The 16,170-nt window shown below is 39.1% G+C and overlaps 1 pseudogene; it reads right to left on the bottom strand.

Annotated features, from left to right (window-relative positions):
• Positions 1-16,170, bottom strand: part of LOC145399115 (uncharacterized) — a 111,504-nt pseudogene that overhangs the window by 81,492 nt on the left and 13,842 nt on the right.

Genomic DNA, 16,170 nt, shown 5'->3' with positions numbered 1-16,170 from the left:
TATATATATATATATATATATATATATATATATATATATATATATATATATATATATATATACACACACACACACACTCGACCCTCCATTTCCTGTACCCCAGATTCCCGGATTTTGGATTTCACGGACACGTGCTGAGGCCAGGCAATATTATCAAATGCCCGATATATGCCCATACATGTCCGGGATTCTCACAGAAGTTCAGCATTCATATTTCCATATTTCCCGGGTTAGGCCCGAGTTCCCATGTATACTGTATTTATGTTTATATTTATATTATTTAAGTGTATACTGTATTTATCTATATGTTATTGTGTCAGTGTTATTATTTTATGTGCTGTGTATGTTAGTTATGTTGATATAGGTAGCCTACATTCCACAATTCTCTAGAATATTGGAATAATTGCGGATATTATTAGGGAATTTGGACAAAGTATGGTTAAAGTCTGGGGAATGGTATGTGGGGCCGGATTTTTGCAATTCCCGGACTTTTAGGGTTCCCCCCCTTTAATCCGGGAAATGGAGGGTCGAGCGTGTGTGTGTGTGTGTGTGTGTGTATATATATATATATATATATGTACAGTACAAGTACATATAACCTGACTACTCCAGAATGGAGGTAAAGAAGTTGACTGTATCTGAACTAGTCCGTAAGGGCATACCTGAAATAAAACTGAACTGATCTTAACGAACTTGCAATGGTCTGAAATGAAGTGATTGATCCAAAGATTCTCTGAATTGAACATAATTCACCTGACACAACATAACTGCATACAAAATGACTTGAAGCAACCTGAATGGACTGAACCTGATGCAGGTGGTTAAGATTTTGTGGAGTAACCCCAGTCTGATACAGACCCATCAACTACAAGGAAGCCCCTGCACGGCCATCCCGTGCAGTGAACAATGTTCCCTTGTAGTAGCCAGTGCTTTGCCATAGCAAGACGCGGGGAAGAGCGTGGAGATTTGTTTCCTGGAAGGACACGGCATTTGCGTCTCTCCTCCCAAATAACAGAGGCACCATAGTAAGCTCCACATCACCCTGTCAATTGGTTATATGGTTACTACCCAGCACTGTATATGGTTACTTTGATTACAAAAAAAAAAAAAAAAAAAGGTTTGTCACTCAGTGTATAGCCTGCTGAAGTGGAAAGCAGAGAAATAAGAAGTAACAGGATGGACTGGAAAAAAAGGAAAAGAGGGCAGACACATAAAAAGAATGGTGGATGCGAGGGAAGAAGTAAGTAACATTATATCAAGTGAGTGGATGGTGGTCGACACCACCTACCACCACGATTGGTCAAGCAATGAAAGTGAACGGCCTGAGTAAACCTGAAATGGTCTTAGTAGACCTGAACAGTTCTGAACTGATTTAATTGGACCAGAACTAATTTGACTGGACTTGAAGCTATCTGACTGAACCTATGCTAGCCTGAACGACTCAGAGTCGATTCTAAACTGAGTATCAAAAATTGGACCTTATTTAACCTACCCAGACCAAAAGTAACCCAGATGGACTTAGAGTGAGAGTCGATTATAAATTGGGTATCAAAAATTGGGCCTTATTTAACCTACCCAGACCAAAAGTAACCCAGATGGACCTAGAGTGACCTGACTGGATTTTGCTGAACATATAAATACCTGATGTAACCAGAATTAAGTGTAACTGAGCTGATTTACTTAACAAGGATTAGAAAAAAATCTGATGGAATAAGTGTGAGGTAGAGGTTACATTTGTGAGTGTGTGTGTGTGTGTGTGTGTGTGTGTGTGTGTGTGTGTGTGTGTGTGTGTACTGCTATCCATTTTTCAAAAGCATCCTCTAGCAATAATGTCAGTGCCACAGGTGTGTGTGTGTGTGTGTGTGTGTGTGTGTGTGTGTGTGTGTGTGTGTGTGTGTGTGTGTGTGTGTGTGTGTGTGTGTGTGTGTGTGTGTGTGTGGTGCAGCAAAACTGAGAAAAGTATTTTGATGGTGCTTAGCAGGAAGGTTGGAATTGGGTCCCAGATGGGCCAGAGTCAATTTCATATCGACTGGTATTTTCAGAAGGCATGTTCTGGACCCTAATAATGATTGTCCCCATTGGTGTTACAATACAGGCGCATGGAACATGTAGCAGCGCATTTCCGCGGAGTTCCATGCATCTTTGGTGAGAGAGAGAGAGAGAGAGAGAGAGTGTTGTACATTTACAGTCCGATGTCTGTTTCTTCACTGAAGCTATGAACAGAATTTTATTGAACAGAGAATGGTGGTAGCTGTTGTTGTTGGTGATGGTAGCTGTGATGATGATGGTGGTGGTGGTAGCTGTTCTGGTGGTGGTGGTAGCTTTCATGATGATGGTGATGGCTGTGGTGGAGGTGGTGTTATTGATGGTAGCTGTAATGATGATGGTGGTGGTGGAGGTAACTTTGATTGGGGCTGGTGGTGGTGGTGGTAACTGTTCAGAAACTACTCTCATTTGTGCAACTGCTTTTCCACAGAACAACTATCTTCAAAGGGAAGCATGGTTCAGAGATGTCTTTAATTTGGATAAGTGCCGAGTGGCTCGATAGGGCCCCGAGGCTCTTGTTAAAAAGTATAAAGTTATCGGCAAGATGACTAGTTTTGTTTAATATTAATGCCGCTGCAAGGATTATTTTAATTTTCAGCTTTAAAAAACTCACGTAGTGAAGAGGTTAATTCTAAGAATATGTGAATCACCCTGATCCAATTATATCATACCACAGTATCTATCCATCTCTCTCTCTCTCTCTCTCTCTCTCTCTCTCTATTTATTGTTACGCCCTGGGCCTCTGCTCTGTTTCATGAATTACTGTTTATGTGGAGATTCATTCATGGCTGATACTTCTACATCATTCCATCTCCAAGTCTCTAGCTGTTCTCGCTTTGAATATTCTTTCATAGATGGCGTTGTTGAAGGATGTTTTCCAGTTACCCTTCTGACTCCTCTCTGCGTGCTAGATTACATCAGAGTTCTCCAACCTCCAACAAGGAGTGATAGCCTGGATCTCTCAGTGATGTTAAGGGTGTTGAGTCTGTGCCTTGGTTATGGGATTATAATATTTTCTTGTATTCTCCATCCTTAAGATTCATTCTCCCCTTTACGGGTATACAAGAGGGTGTATAACTCCCCAAAGATTTTGTAACGGTCTGGACTTGGGCTGGTGATGTAAAATGCTTTTTTTTTTTCTTTTTTTTTTTTGTAAATAGTTTTCCCTGTAATTTAAGTAAGGACAGTATTGTTTAGTTTTGTTTATATTAAGTAAATTATGAATAGTTTGTCTTGGGTTTACTTATCATCTCTCTAAGATATACAAACTGATCTCGAATTTGCAGAGCATAGAAAATAGTCGGGGTTTACAGTGCGGTTGGGAAAAAGTAACTCTCATCTAAATCTTCTCACTGAATGTCTGGGTAATCTTATCCAGTCTGGATGTTGCTGCCAGGGTTGTCCTATACCCTAGACTAAGATAACGGCTTTCTCTAACCTTGTGCAGTAACATTATGGGGGCATGTCCGGGAGTTTCTGTGCTGTGGTGCTAAATGTGTAACGGTTGTGTACCAGTTACCCAGTTAGTTCGAAGTCATGTTTGGTTTGTACAGTTTTACTTTAACATATATATATATATATATATATATATATATATATATATATATATATATATATATATATATATATATAGATATATATATATATATATATATATATATATAGTCATCAGTTCCTCATTTATTTTATATCACTCAGCTACGACCCGTCTGTAAGTATTGCCATTTACTCCTTAAATTATCCCTTCTATATTTAGTTGGCTTGTGTAGTATGATAATATTACAGTCTAGTCCGAAGGCTTAGACTTAACTCCTTAAAATAAAACTTGTCCAGGATATCTCTCACTCTTCTAGGACTCGCTAATACTCTAACAGACGGTTGCGAGTTCTTAGAGTTATTCGGTACAGTGATGGGGGCACGGTGGCTTAGTGGCAGAGCATCAGGCTTGTAATCGGGGGACCTCGAGTTCGAGCCTCTCCCGGGACTGCCGTGCCGGAAGTGGTAGTGCGCTCCTGTAACCTAGCAGGGCTATATGATTCAATACAGGGTCGAGCTCGGGGGAACGCCATTGCTCTCATTTCAGTACAGTGACAAAAGTATTTCCTTCTGCACATCAGGCAGTCCTTGAGTCCTCTCTTTATTTAAATCTCAGAGTTCATTCCCGGTGCAGCAGCCATGGCAGCAACAACTCCGTCCTCTCCACCTGCTCCAGCCTTCGACCTGTTGAGGGGGGGCTATACCTGCAGGTTTCCACCCACCACGGGCCCACACCACCTCTGGTACCGTGAAGTGGTACAACGCTAGGGCGGGGTATGGGTTCATTCGGCGCCAGGACACCAGCGCCGATGTATTCGTGCATCGCCTGGGGATCGATTGTATCAATTCACGGGGCCGGAAACGCCCGTTACGATAGGGTGAGGCTGTTGTGTTCGATCTCCTACAGGCACCGAAGGGTCCCGAGGCTATTAACGTTACCGAACCGAGAGGTGCAGCTGTGCAGGGCTCTGCTCATGCACGGCGGCTCTCCTCAGCTTGGAATCGTCAGCCCAGGGATCCTCGATGCACTGGGGAGATCGGCACAATAGTCACCATGTGTATCGCGACTGCACGAGCATTTTGCGGCGGTAACAAGTCGGCCCCCCCTGGGGGTAGTGGTTTTTTTTTCAAGAATACTCCCCAAGTATCCCTGCTTGTCGTAAAAGGCAACTAAAAGGGTTGGCGGAGGGTTAGTGCCCCTCTCCAGAAAACAACTAACTAAAAAAACAAACAAGAAGCCTCGGACAAGGACTGACCAAACAATGACGACCCAGGACCAGACAGAGGACTTGGTAATGGCTACGTGGAATGTAAGAGGAGGGAATGATGAGGTGAAAGAGAGAGAGATTGTCCAGGTGCTTGAGGGTGCAAAAGTGGATGTATGTGGAATGACTGAAACAAAATGGAGAGGAGAAAGTGTGAGAGAATGGGAGTATGGATGGGGTATATGTGCAGGAGTAGGTGAGAATGAGGGGGCAAAGGAAGGAGTATGTATAGTTGTGAGTAAAAGATGGAAGAAGAGCATAAGACAGTATGGATCAGTTGGGTCAAGGATTGTGTGGGTAAAGTTGAAAGTTGGAATACAAATGTGGGCGATTGTGTGTGTGTATGCGCCGACGCAAGATCGTGCTAGCAGAGTGAGAGAAGAGTTCTGGACAAATGTGGAAGTATGCATGGAAAAGTTTGGATGGAATGAGAGAGTGTTTTTGATCGGTGATATGAATGGTAAAGTAGGGAATGTGAAGGTGGATGGAATAGTTGGTGAGTTGGGTGTGCCTGCTCCGATAGATGAGAATGGCAGTGCGTTAGTGGACATTTGTGCTGGGAGGGGGTTGGTGATAGCCAATACCCTCATCAGGCATAAAATGATCCACAGGTATACATGGCGAGTGATGAGAAGGGTGGGTGGTGAACTGAAAGAAAGGAAGGCAATGATTATGTGTGTGTGGATGAAAGGATGCGAAGATGTGTAATGGATGCAAGAGCTTATAGAGGTTGGGGGAGTGGACATTCTGACCACTACTTGGTGGTGGCCAGAATTAGGATCCAAGTAAGATGGAGGAATAGAAGAAGGGAAAGACGAGAGGAAGAAGTAGTTGCAAGGAGAGTGGAAAGGTTACAAGAGGATGAGAAAAAGGCAGAGTATAAGAGAGAAGTGGAGGAATGATTGGGCAAATATGAATTGGAGCAGATGGGGGACGAGGAAGGTGTGTGCAGGATATTTACAGAAGAAATATGTGCAGCATGTGATGTGGTGTGTGGGAGGAAGAGAAGACGGAGGGGGGTGCAAGGAACAGCATGGTGGACTGAAGAGGTGAGACAGGCTGTGGCACAAAAGAAGAAAGCATACAATGAATGGATGAGAAATAGGGGCATGGAAGAAGTTGAGAGGCGAAAGGGTGAGTTATATGTAGAAAGAAAGAGAGAGGTGAAAAGATTAGTAAGAGAGAGTAAGAAGAGAGTGGATGAGGAATTTGGAAGGAATTTGAGTGTAAAGTGAAGGGACTGTAAGATTTTCTGCAAAGAGGTGAAGAGAGTAAGACAGGGTGGAAGTGAGGTTAGCAGGGGAGTGAAAGATAAAAATGGTAGATTACTAGTGGAGAAGGGAGAAAAAGTGAGCAGATGGAGAGAACACTTTAAGGAATTGTTGAACATACAGGATGGAAGTAATGCGAGTATAAGTGGCTGGGGAATGGCTGGGAGAAGGAGGGAGGTGAGAAGACAGGAAATCAGCAGGATGGAAGTTGTGGAAGCAATGAAGAAAGTCAAAATGGGGAAAGCCCTAGGAATTGATGGAGCGTGTGGTGAAATGCTGAAGCATGGGGGAGAGATAGTAGTAGAATGGATGTGGAAGATGTGCAGATTGGCCTGGGAGGAAGGTAGAGTCCCGGAGGATTGGAAGTCAGGTATAATTATTCCCTTGTACAATGGAAAAGGGGAAAAAGAAGTGTGTGGTAATCATAGGGGCATTTGTCTTCTTAGTATAAAAGGAAAAGTGTATGGTAAGATACTTATTGAGAGAGTTAGAGAAAGAACAGAGGAATTAGTTGGAGAAGAACAGGGAGGCTTTAGGAAGGGAAGAGGTTGTGTAGATCAGATATTCATTCTTAGATCTTTATTGGAAAAGTTTCTAGAGAAGGGAAAGAAGTTGTATGCGGCTTGCATGGATTTGGAGAAAGCATATGACAGGGTGGATAGACAAGGATTGTGGAAAGTATTAAGAATATATGGAGTAGATGGAAAGTTGTTGAATGCTGTGAAGAGTATGTATGATGGTGCTAAGGCCGCAGTGCGTGTGGATGGTGAACTAAGTGAATTTTTCTCCTTGAAAGTTGGGTTGAAACAGGGATGTGTCATGTCTCCATGGTTGTTCAATCTGTTCATGGATGGGATAATAAAAGAGGTACAAGGTAGGGTAGTGGATGTTGGAGTGGTCCTGGTGAGAGAGGATAGTGTTTGGAAACTCCCTGTACTGTTGTTTGCAGACGATACTGTGTTGTTGAGTGAAGACGACGGGGAGCTGCAAGGCTTGGTGGATGAGTTTGGGAGAGTGTGTAAGAAATGGAACCTAAAGGTGAATGTACGGAAGAGTAAAGTGATGGTCTTTGAGAGAGCTGAAGTCAGTGAATGTACAGCGAGGTTGGATGGTGAGGAATTGGAAAATGTGAGTACGTTTAAGTACTTGGGTAGTGTGATGAGTAAAGATGGAGGTTTGGAGAGTGAAGTGCTTGAAAGGGTACAGCAGGGAAGAAAGGTTGCTGATTCTTTGAAAGCAGTGATAAGAAACAGGGAAGGGAGCATGGAAGTGAAAAAGTTACTACATGACAGTATTGTGATACGAACTCTAACGAATGGAAGAGAAGCTTGGACTGTGTTGGAAGGACACAAGTCAAGAGTGAGAGCAGTGGAAATGAGATATTTAAGAGGAGCCTGTGGAGTCACATGGAAAGACTGGCTGACGGATGAGGATATAAAGGAGCGTTGTGGTGTGGATGTGGATGTGATAGGAAGTGATATGAGGAACACACTGAGGTGGTTTGGCCATGTGGAGAGGATGGAGGGTGAAAGACTGACGAAGAGAGTGTATGTGAGTGAGGTGGAGGGGGGAAGAGGGAGGGGGAGGCCGAGGATGAGATGGAGGGATGGGGTGGATAGGTATGTGAGAGAGGGGTGTGTGAGTTGGGAGCAGGGCAGTGAGATGGCGGGGGACAGGGCGACTTGGAGGCGATTTGTTTGTGGCCACCCCAAACGGGATTGAGGCGTCTGGCAATATATATATATATATATATATATATATATATATATATATATATATATATATAAATATGTATGCACACTAATGCCTTTTATTAGAATATCGACAGCATGTACACAAACAGGAGACATGTACTAAAATTGTATATTATAAACTAAAATCAAAGTTTAATTAAAATGCATTTCTCTATTTTCATAGATCCTCAGTTAAAAATAGTGGCCCAGGAAGAGGTGTGCTTCCTGCGAGCGATTGATAGCCACTGATATTTGGTATGAATTGTCCACTGTTGTTAGTTTCATTTCGAGTTGTGTGAAGCTTCAGTTGCCCCATTTATGTAATTCGGAAAAAGGTTTGTTTTTTGAAGCTTTAATTGGGTCAGTGTCTCATAGATCTCTGTTCAGTAATGGTTTAAATTTGCTTATGAAATATTTTTCCTTTGATTTTCTTAATATTGGATCATCCTTTTTTACTTTATAGAAGGGCATAATATTGAAGTTTGGAGAACATTTTTTTGCACATTTAGCTATGTGGGTATTAACATATAAACCTTTACCGTGATTAATATGATCCCTATGTAGGTTAGTACGAAGCCTGAGATTTGAGGTCTCGCCTATATAAATCTCTTTGCATCCACCGCAGCGAATTACGTAAATGCAGTTTTGTGTCGAGCATCCCATGTTTTCGTTAATTTGGAATGTGTAGTTGACACTGGGAAAAGTGAATTGACTGCCTTCAATTATTTCCATGCAGAGTTTACATTTTTTGTCTTCACATTTCTTCACTTTGAAACTAGATAAATTATTAAACCTAGCCCTTGTTAAAATTCTTTTTAGATTATTGGGTTGCCGCTTTGCTTTAATTAAGGAGACATCTTTATATATTTCTTGTGTTTCAGGTGCTTTTTGAAGAACATTAATTGTACATGAGACTTCTTTAAAGTGATCATCATAATTTGGGTTATAGGTTGTTATATATGGTATTGTGTGTGTATCACTGGCTGTTTCTTTATTACTGCAGCTCCGAAGGTTGCCTATGGGTATTTGTTTTGCTCTTTCTATGCCATTTTTTATTATACTTTTGGGATATCCACGTTGTCGAAGAAAATCTTTCAGTTCACTTAATCTTATTTCTTTTAACTCGGGTTCTGAAACTATTGTGCATATCCTCAGTGCTAAATTAAATGGTATGTTATTTTTTATGTGTTTGGGATGATTAGAACTATATGTTAGATAATGTTTTGTATCAGTTTCCTTGTAATGAATGTCAGTAATTATTTTCTTATCTTGCTTAATGAGTTTTATGTCTAGGAAAGTGACTGTGTCTCCACTTGTGTCACATGTAAATGTTAGTTTGGGGTCCAGGTTATTCATGATGTTTACGAGTGTTGAGAAATGTCCATCTCTCTCGTCCCAAATCATAAAGATATCGTCTAGGTATCGCATATAGTTCTTTTTCATTTTATCCGCTATTGTTTTACCAAAATGTGCTGACACCTGAGAATATAAGGTGTTTTCTAAGTAACCCAATACAAGATTGGCATAATTTGGCGCAAATTTTGTCCCCATTGCTGTTCCTGACACTTGTAAGTAATTTTGCCCATTAAATTCGAATGAGTTATTTTCCAAAATTAAACTGCATCCTTCTTTTATTAGATCTGCAGGTATACGATTTGTATTATCATAGTGTTCATCAATCCAATAAGTGATAGCTTCATATCCAAGTTCATGGCGAATATTGCTATATAGGTTTACCACATCAAGAGTTACGAAAATTTCATTATCATCTAATTTAGTAGGAATCTTGTTTAAAAAGTCCAGATTGTTTTTGATATATGAAGGTATGTATTTCAGAAAAGGTTGCAGTAATATATCTAAGAAGTGACTGAGACGGTGGGTAGGGCAAGCTGGTCCCACAATAATTGGTCTCATTTTAAGGTCTACAGGGTTTGTTACGGAAATCACTTCTGTACTACAAACATTAATTTGATCAATTATCATTTTGGACTTATGAACTTTTGGTAAACCGTAAAATAGGCTTGTCTTATATTCAAAGTTGGTTAAGTAATTAACTTCATCTTTAGTTAGTCTATCCTTATAATTATTAATTACCATTTTTATTTTATTCATTGTTTTTGGTCTATATTTAGTTGGTATCTTTTCACATGTATCCTGATCCTTTAAAATATCCATCACCTTTTGTTCATAGAATGATGTATCCATTAGTACAACAGCTGACCCTTTATCAGCTTCTTTAATAACAACATCAGTGCAGTTCTTAAGGACTTTTATAGCTTTTTGTTCACCAGGTGTTAAATTATACTTAGGTTTACTGTTTTGTCTGGTGATAGTAGATCGACTCAGTCTTAGGAAATCAATTGCGGCATCGAGGGTGGAATTTCTACCAGTATTTGGTTCCCATGTAGATTTAGATTTTACCAATGATTCATCATTTAACACACTGTTGTGGAAAAATTCCTTTAATCTTAATTTTCGACATAATTCATCAATATCACTATTAAGTTCCTCGTGATCGAGTTGATATGGTGTGGGACAATATTTTAGTCCCTTAGTAAGTAAGGATTTTTCTTTATCACTCAGTGTGCGAGTTGAAAGATTTATTATCTTTGGGTCTACTTTCTGGGTTTTCTCCAATTCTGATTTCTCCTGAAAAAATTCTGAGTAGTATTTCTTTCACGTAATAGGTCTTGTGAGGCAACATTCAGTATAGAGAAAAGGTTCCCCAATTCTTTCAACCCTGAAACATAATTGTCTCCGTCTCTGTTTTGACCTTTTATGGGATGTTTTGTATCATTATTGCTCAATCTTTTATTAGTATAAGACTTAGGTCTTTTGTAATTGAGATTACTATGTGTAGATGAAGGTTTGGGCATATTGTCAGAGCTTGTACTTAGAAAGAATAATTTCTTTTTCTCCCAAATCTTTATGGAGATATTTTCTTCAGCAGTTATATCCTTGTACCAGTCTTCTATTAATTTCTGTCTAACTTCAGGAGAATCATATTTACTGACTAGTTTCTTTATTTCTTCCTCTGCTGCATTCATGATTTGCAGCTGCTTCTCTGCTTGTTCTTTTAATCTTTCGATTTCAATTTTTACTTTTGTTATTTCTAGGTCTTTTATTCTTTTGGTTTGAGACTCTGTTTGTCCAGGTATAGACTTTTCTTTAAATTTTCTGGGGATTACCGGTTCTGGTCGTGTAATGAAATCTTCATATATGGAACCTATTCCAGTAGATCTAAGGTGGTTATAAAATGCTTGTTTTCGAATGTTCAGTTGTTTGAGCCATTCCTCCTTGTGAGATTGAAATATTTGGTCATTTGCTAAATCATGACAATTGTTAAACATTTCCGAGGGATTTCCTTCCTTTAACACCTGGGAATATGGTTCACTCACATTTTGTTTAGTTATTGCTTCAATTGTTTCTATGTGATATTTTTCTTGTTGTTCCTTAATTTCCTCCAAAACATATATATGTATATAATGTATATATGTATGTATATATCTATATATATATATCTATCTATCTATCTATCTATATCTATATATATATGTATACAGTATATGTATGTATGTATGTATGTATCTATCTATCTATCTATCTGTCTATCTATCTATCTATCTATCTATATATATATATATATATATATATATATATATATATATATATATATAAGAGACTCTGTGGTGCAGTGCTAAAGTGTGCGTTTCGTACACTGAAGAATGATGGTTCGCGCCCCGTCAGGGTAATAAAATTTGGGAGCGTTCTTCTGGCCACGTACTGCTTGGTGGACATGAGGGGTGCTGTGGTTGAACCAGTGTCTCATACTGTAAAATATGCATGCACCCAGTCGGCTTGTGGGGGCCGATTACACTTGGTTCTCAGACTACGTACACATCCAAAGCCACTCCAACACTACAATTACACTTACAAGCACTTCTCACCCTACATACAATCTCTACCAGACAGCCTAAGCCACTTTGTAGAGATACATTGGCTGTATCGTCCCCACTTCGGTCGAGATAGGCCGGTCCTGTAGTGGATACTCAAACGGCTGATGATATATATATATATATATATATATATATATATATATATATATATATAAGATAAATATCTATCTATCTATCTATCTATCTATCTATATATATATATATATATATATAATGATGTTGATGATACATAAATATCTATTTATCTATCTATCTATCTAACTTTCTATATATATATATATATATATATATATATATATATATATATATATATATATATATATATTTGTTATAGGATTTCCTCATTTGAAAGCTATTCTGGTATCACACTGTTAATTGATACATATCCTAATGTAAAGCCTAAGATTCACTTAACATTTCTACACCGATTTCATTTTGAATGATGTGATTTTCAGCTCCATCAATGCCAAAAAGCTTTCATGATGATTTAGCGCTGGATAAGCAAGCATGAGTATTTTTTTGCTGTAACTTAGATGTAGGCTATTAACAGATAGTACAGTATCATTATGGCTTTCTGAGGAGCTCTTGTCTACTCATTTATAGAAAATTTGCAGATATTCTGTGGCTAGGCGACACAACGTGATGTAGATATGGTAGGGTGAAAAAATCCACTGTGTGTCGTATGTCATGGTCAGACTGTGTGGCACTTATAGATGTGAAGAGCTGATTTGTAGGCATTGTTATAGTTATCAGGTATATAAATAGCAGGAGAAAAGTTTCATGATCGTGAAAAAGAAATTCAGCACGTGTGATGGAGGAAACGTGTCTGAGAGGGAGTAAATGGTGTAATAAGCGATAAATTCAGTTCAAGTTTTGTATTGAATAGGGCTGTGCCACGTCATCATGGCTGTTTAATGTATATATGGCAGTAGAAGAGAAAATGAAGGAAACTAGAAACGTTGGCAGGGTAGTGTTTCTGAAGAGAAAAGGAAATGAGTGAGAATTATGTGGATTTCAGTCATCACATGATGCATATGTAGAGTGGAAGTTATAGAAGCAAATTCAGTATTCTAGTAGAGAGCGAGAAAATCAAAACTAGGAGGTAATTTAGGGAAACAAGGTGATGACGTTTTTGTTAAAATCAAAAATTAACCTAGACAAACGGTATTGGTAAATGAAGATGAAGGAGAACTGCAAGGCTTGGTGAATTAGTTTACTAGAGTGTGTAAGGAAAGGAATCTAAAGCCGAATGTAAGGAAGAGTAAGGTTATGGTCTTCGAGAGAAATGCACAGTGAGGTTGGATGATGAGGAAATGGAAAATGTGAACGTATAAGTACGTGGGATGTGTGATGAATAAGGATGGAAGTCTGGAGGATGAAGTGCTTGAAAGGGTACAGCAGGGAAGAAAGGTTGCTGGTTCTTTGAAAGCAGTGATAAGAAACAGAGAAGTGAACTTGGAAGTAAAACGGTTGCTGCATGATAATATTGTGATACCGTCTCTAATGTATGGAAGTGAAGCTTGGACCTTGTTGGAAGGACAAAGTCAAGAGTGAGAGCAGTGAAAAGAATTATTTGAGAGGATCGTGTGGAGTTACACAGAGAGACAGACTGACAAATAAGGAAGTGAAGGAGCGTTGTGGTGTGGATGCGGATGTAATAGAAAGCGTTAAGAGAAATACACTGAGGTGGTTTGGCCATGTGGAAAGGATGGAGAGCAAGAGACTAAGAAGAGTGTATGTGAGTAAGGTGGATAGGGGAGAGGGAGGGATAGGCCGAGGAAGTGGAAGAATGGTGTGGAGAGGTATATGAGAGAGGGGTGTGTGAACTGGAGGGAGGGCAGTGAAATGGCAGAGGACAGGGTGACATGAAGGCGATTTGTTTGTGGCCACCCTTTACGGGATGAAGGTGTCTAGCAATAGACAGAATGATAGATAGGTAGATAGATAGAACTTAGAATAATAAAAAAAAAAGGTGATTTTACAAGCTAGAGATAAAATGTAGGTTGGGACTTACTGACACGGAAATGGACAAAAGTGGGTATATTCAGTTACCAAAGCCATGTTGTGAACTAATGTGGTTAGTGAAAGGAAATGTGTAACATGGAATGACGGTGGGAGGAGTGAAGAGGAATGTGACGATAATAGAAAAGCAAATACATCTTAGGGAAAATGGACGATGCTTGAGGCACATAAAGCAAGAGTGAAAACTGCTAAGCCAAGTTTCCTAAGATGTTTAATAAAGTCGCACAGAGGACAGAAAGAAAAATGAAAAGATTCATAAGGAATTCGGTGTAGAGGTTGATATATGGTGAGAAAGATAGTCTGCGGCCGCTTGGGCATCTGGAGTGAATGGAGACTGACCCTGACAAGTGAGCGTTTGAGAGTTAAGAGAGGGAGAACGAGAATAAAATGGAAGAATAATGTGGGAGAGTTTGTAAGAGATGGTGGTTTGATATGAGGAAAGTGACCTATACAGAGTAAGAACAAAAACATCCAGAGGGTCTGTTATCGAGGTCAACGCTCACAGGATGCAGCGTCAGACAGTAGACAAACATAACAGGATCTAAGTAAATAGGCACTGTCTGATCATAGGCAGTGCTGAAGATCTAAACTAGTGATGACTAAGCCATAGCTTCACCAGCTGGGTTAGATTCTTGTAAACCATGGTTTATCCCTTCACTGTTACTGTAGCACAGCTTACGTGAAACACTGTAATATACTAGAACACAGCCGGGAGGGGGGACAGTCACACGCTAGGAACATATTTCTTTTCATCCCTATGATCTTTTAACTCGTGACCTCATACTTGAATCTGATCTAGATATGGATAGTAGTTACTAAACTACAAAAAGGCGAAGCCTATAGATCAAAGTTTTGAAATGCAAGAGCCTGACAAGACGAGAAGACAGATATATGTGATAAAAAACATAGTCCTTATCCAAATAATACTCATCATCATCATCATCATCATCATCATCATCCGGACCTTCTTTCCCACCCTAGGGCAGGGTGAGGAGTAACAACGTCCAGACTGCCCAAATTTGTCCAATCCAATGGGCCCAGCCAGCACGATCTCTTGTCAGTCCCCGTAGCCTCACAGACGTCCAAACCTCGCTTCCTCACGCACTCATCCACCATCTCCCTCCACCTTCTCCTTGGCCTATCTCGCCTCCACCCTCCTTCAAATACGCTCAGATATACCTCTTCACCATCCTATTGTTATCCATTCTCTCCACATGACCATACCATCTCAGTACACTCTCTTCGATTCTGGTGTCCACACACTTCCTCATTCCACATCTTTCACGAATCACATTATTTCGTATCCTATCCACTCTCAGTACTCCACATACATTCCACAGCAGTTATATCTCCATTGCTCTCACTCTTGACTTTTTATTTTCATGCCACACCATAGTCTCACATCCACGTGTTAAAGCTGGCACCAACACTCCTTCATGTAAGCATCGTGCAGCCGCAACCCTCAAGCCTTTGTTTCTTATCAAGGCCTTCATTGCACCAGCTACTTTCCTTCCTTGTGTCACTCCACTTTCTGCTTCTTTTGCAAATTTTTCTCTCCTTTCTATCACTGTACCCAGGTAGTTGAACTCTCTCACCAATTCCAGTCTCTCTTCTTTCACTGTAACATCACACTGGGAGTCAACTTCTCTGTCAGTAACCATCACTTTACTCTTTCCTACATTTGCTCTCAAGGCACAACACTCACAGACATCAGCAAAACTCTGCATTAATCTACCAAGTTCTTGTCCGGTAATTTGTAAGTAGTACACTGCATCATCAACAAACAACAAATCTGAGATATTCGATCCCTCACCATTCATTACCAACGCCATCCCCCTCTCCATTACTCGTGTTTTTACCTTTCTCATTACCCCATCCATATATATATATATATATATATATATATATATATGTATATATATATATATATATATATCCCTTCACTATATATATATATATATATATATATATATATATATATATATATATATATATATATATCCCTTCACTGTTACATATATATATGTATATATATATATATATATATCCCTTCACTGTTACATACATATATATATATCCCTTCACTATTACATATATATACATATATATATATATATATATATCCTTCACTGTTACATACATATATGTATATATATATATATATATATATATATATATATATTTATTTATTATATAATTGTATATATATAGTATATCATATATCCTATCTATCTATCTATCTATCTATTATCTATCTATATATATATATATATATATATATATATATATTTATATATTTATGTATATATATGAATATCTATATCTATCTATCTATCTATCT

Source organism: Coenobita brevimanus, chromosome 47, assembly GCF_032717465.1.
Source record: "Coenobita brevimanus isolate Jiangsu-jjx chromosome 47, ASM3271746v2, whole genome shotgun sequence".
NCBI lineage: Eukaryota > Metazoa > Arthropoda > Malacostraca > Decapoda > Coenobitidae > Coenobita > Coenobita brevimanus.
Note: the sequence above shows the minus strand (reverse complement) of the source record. Positions and strands in the feature narration are given on the sequence as shown.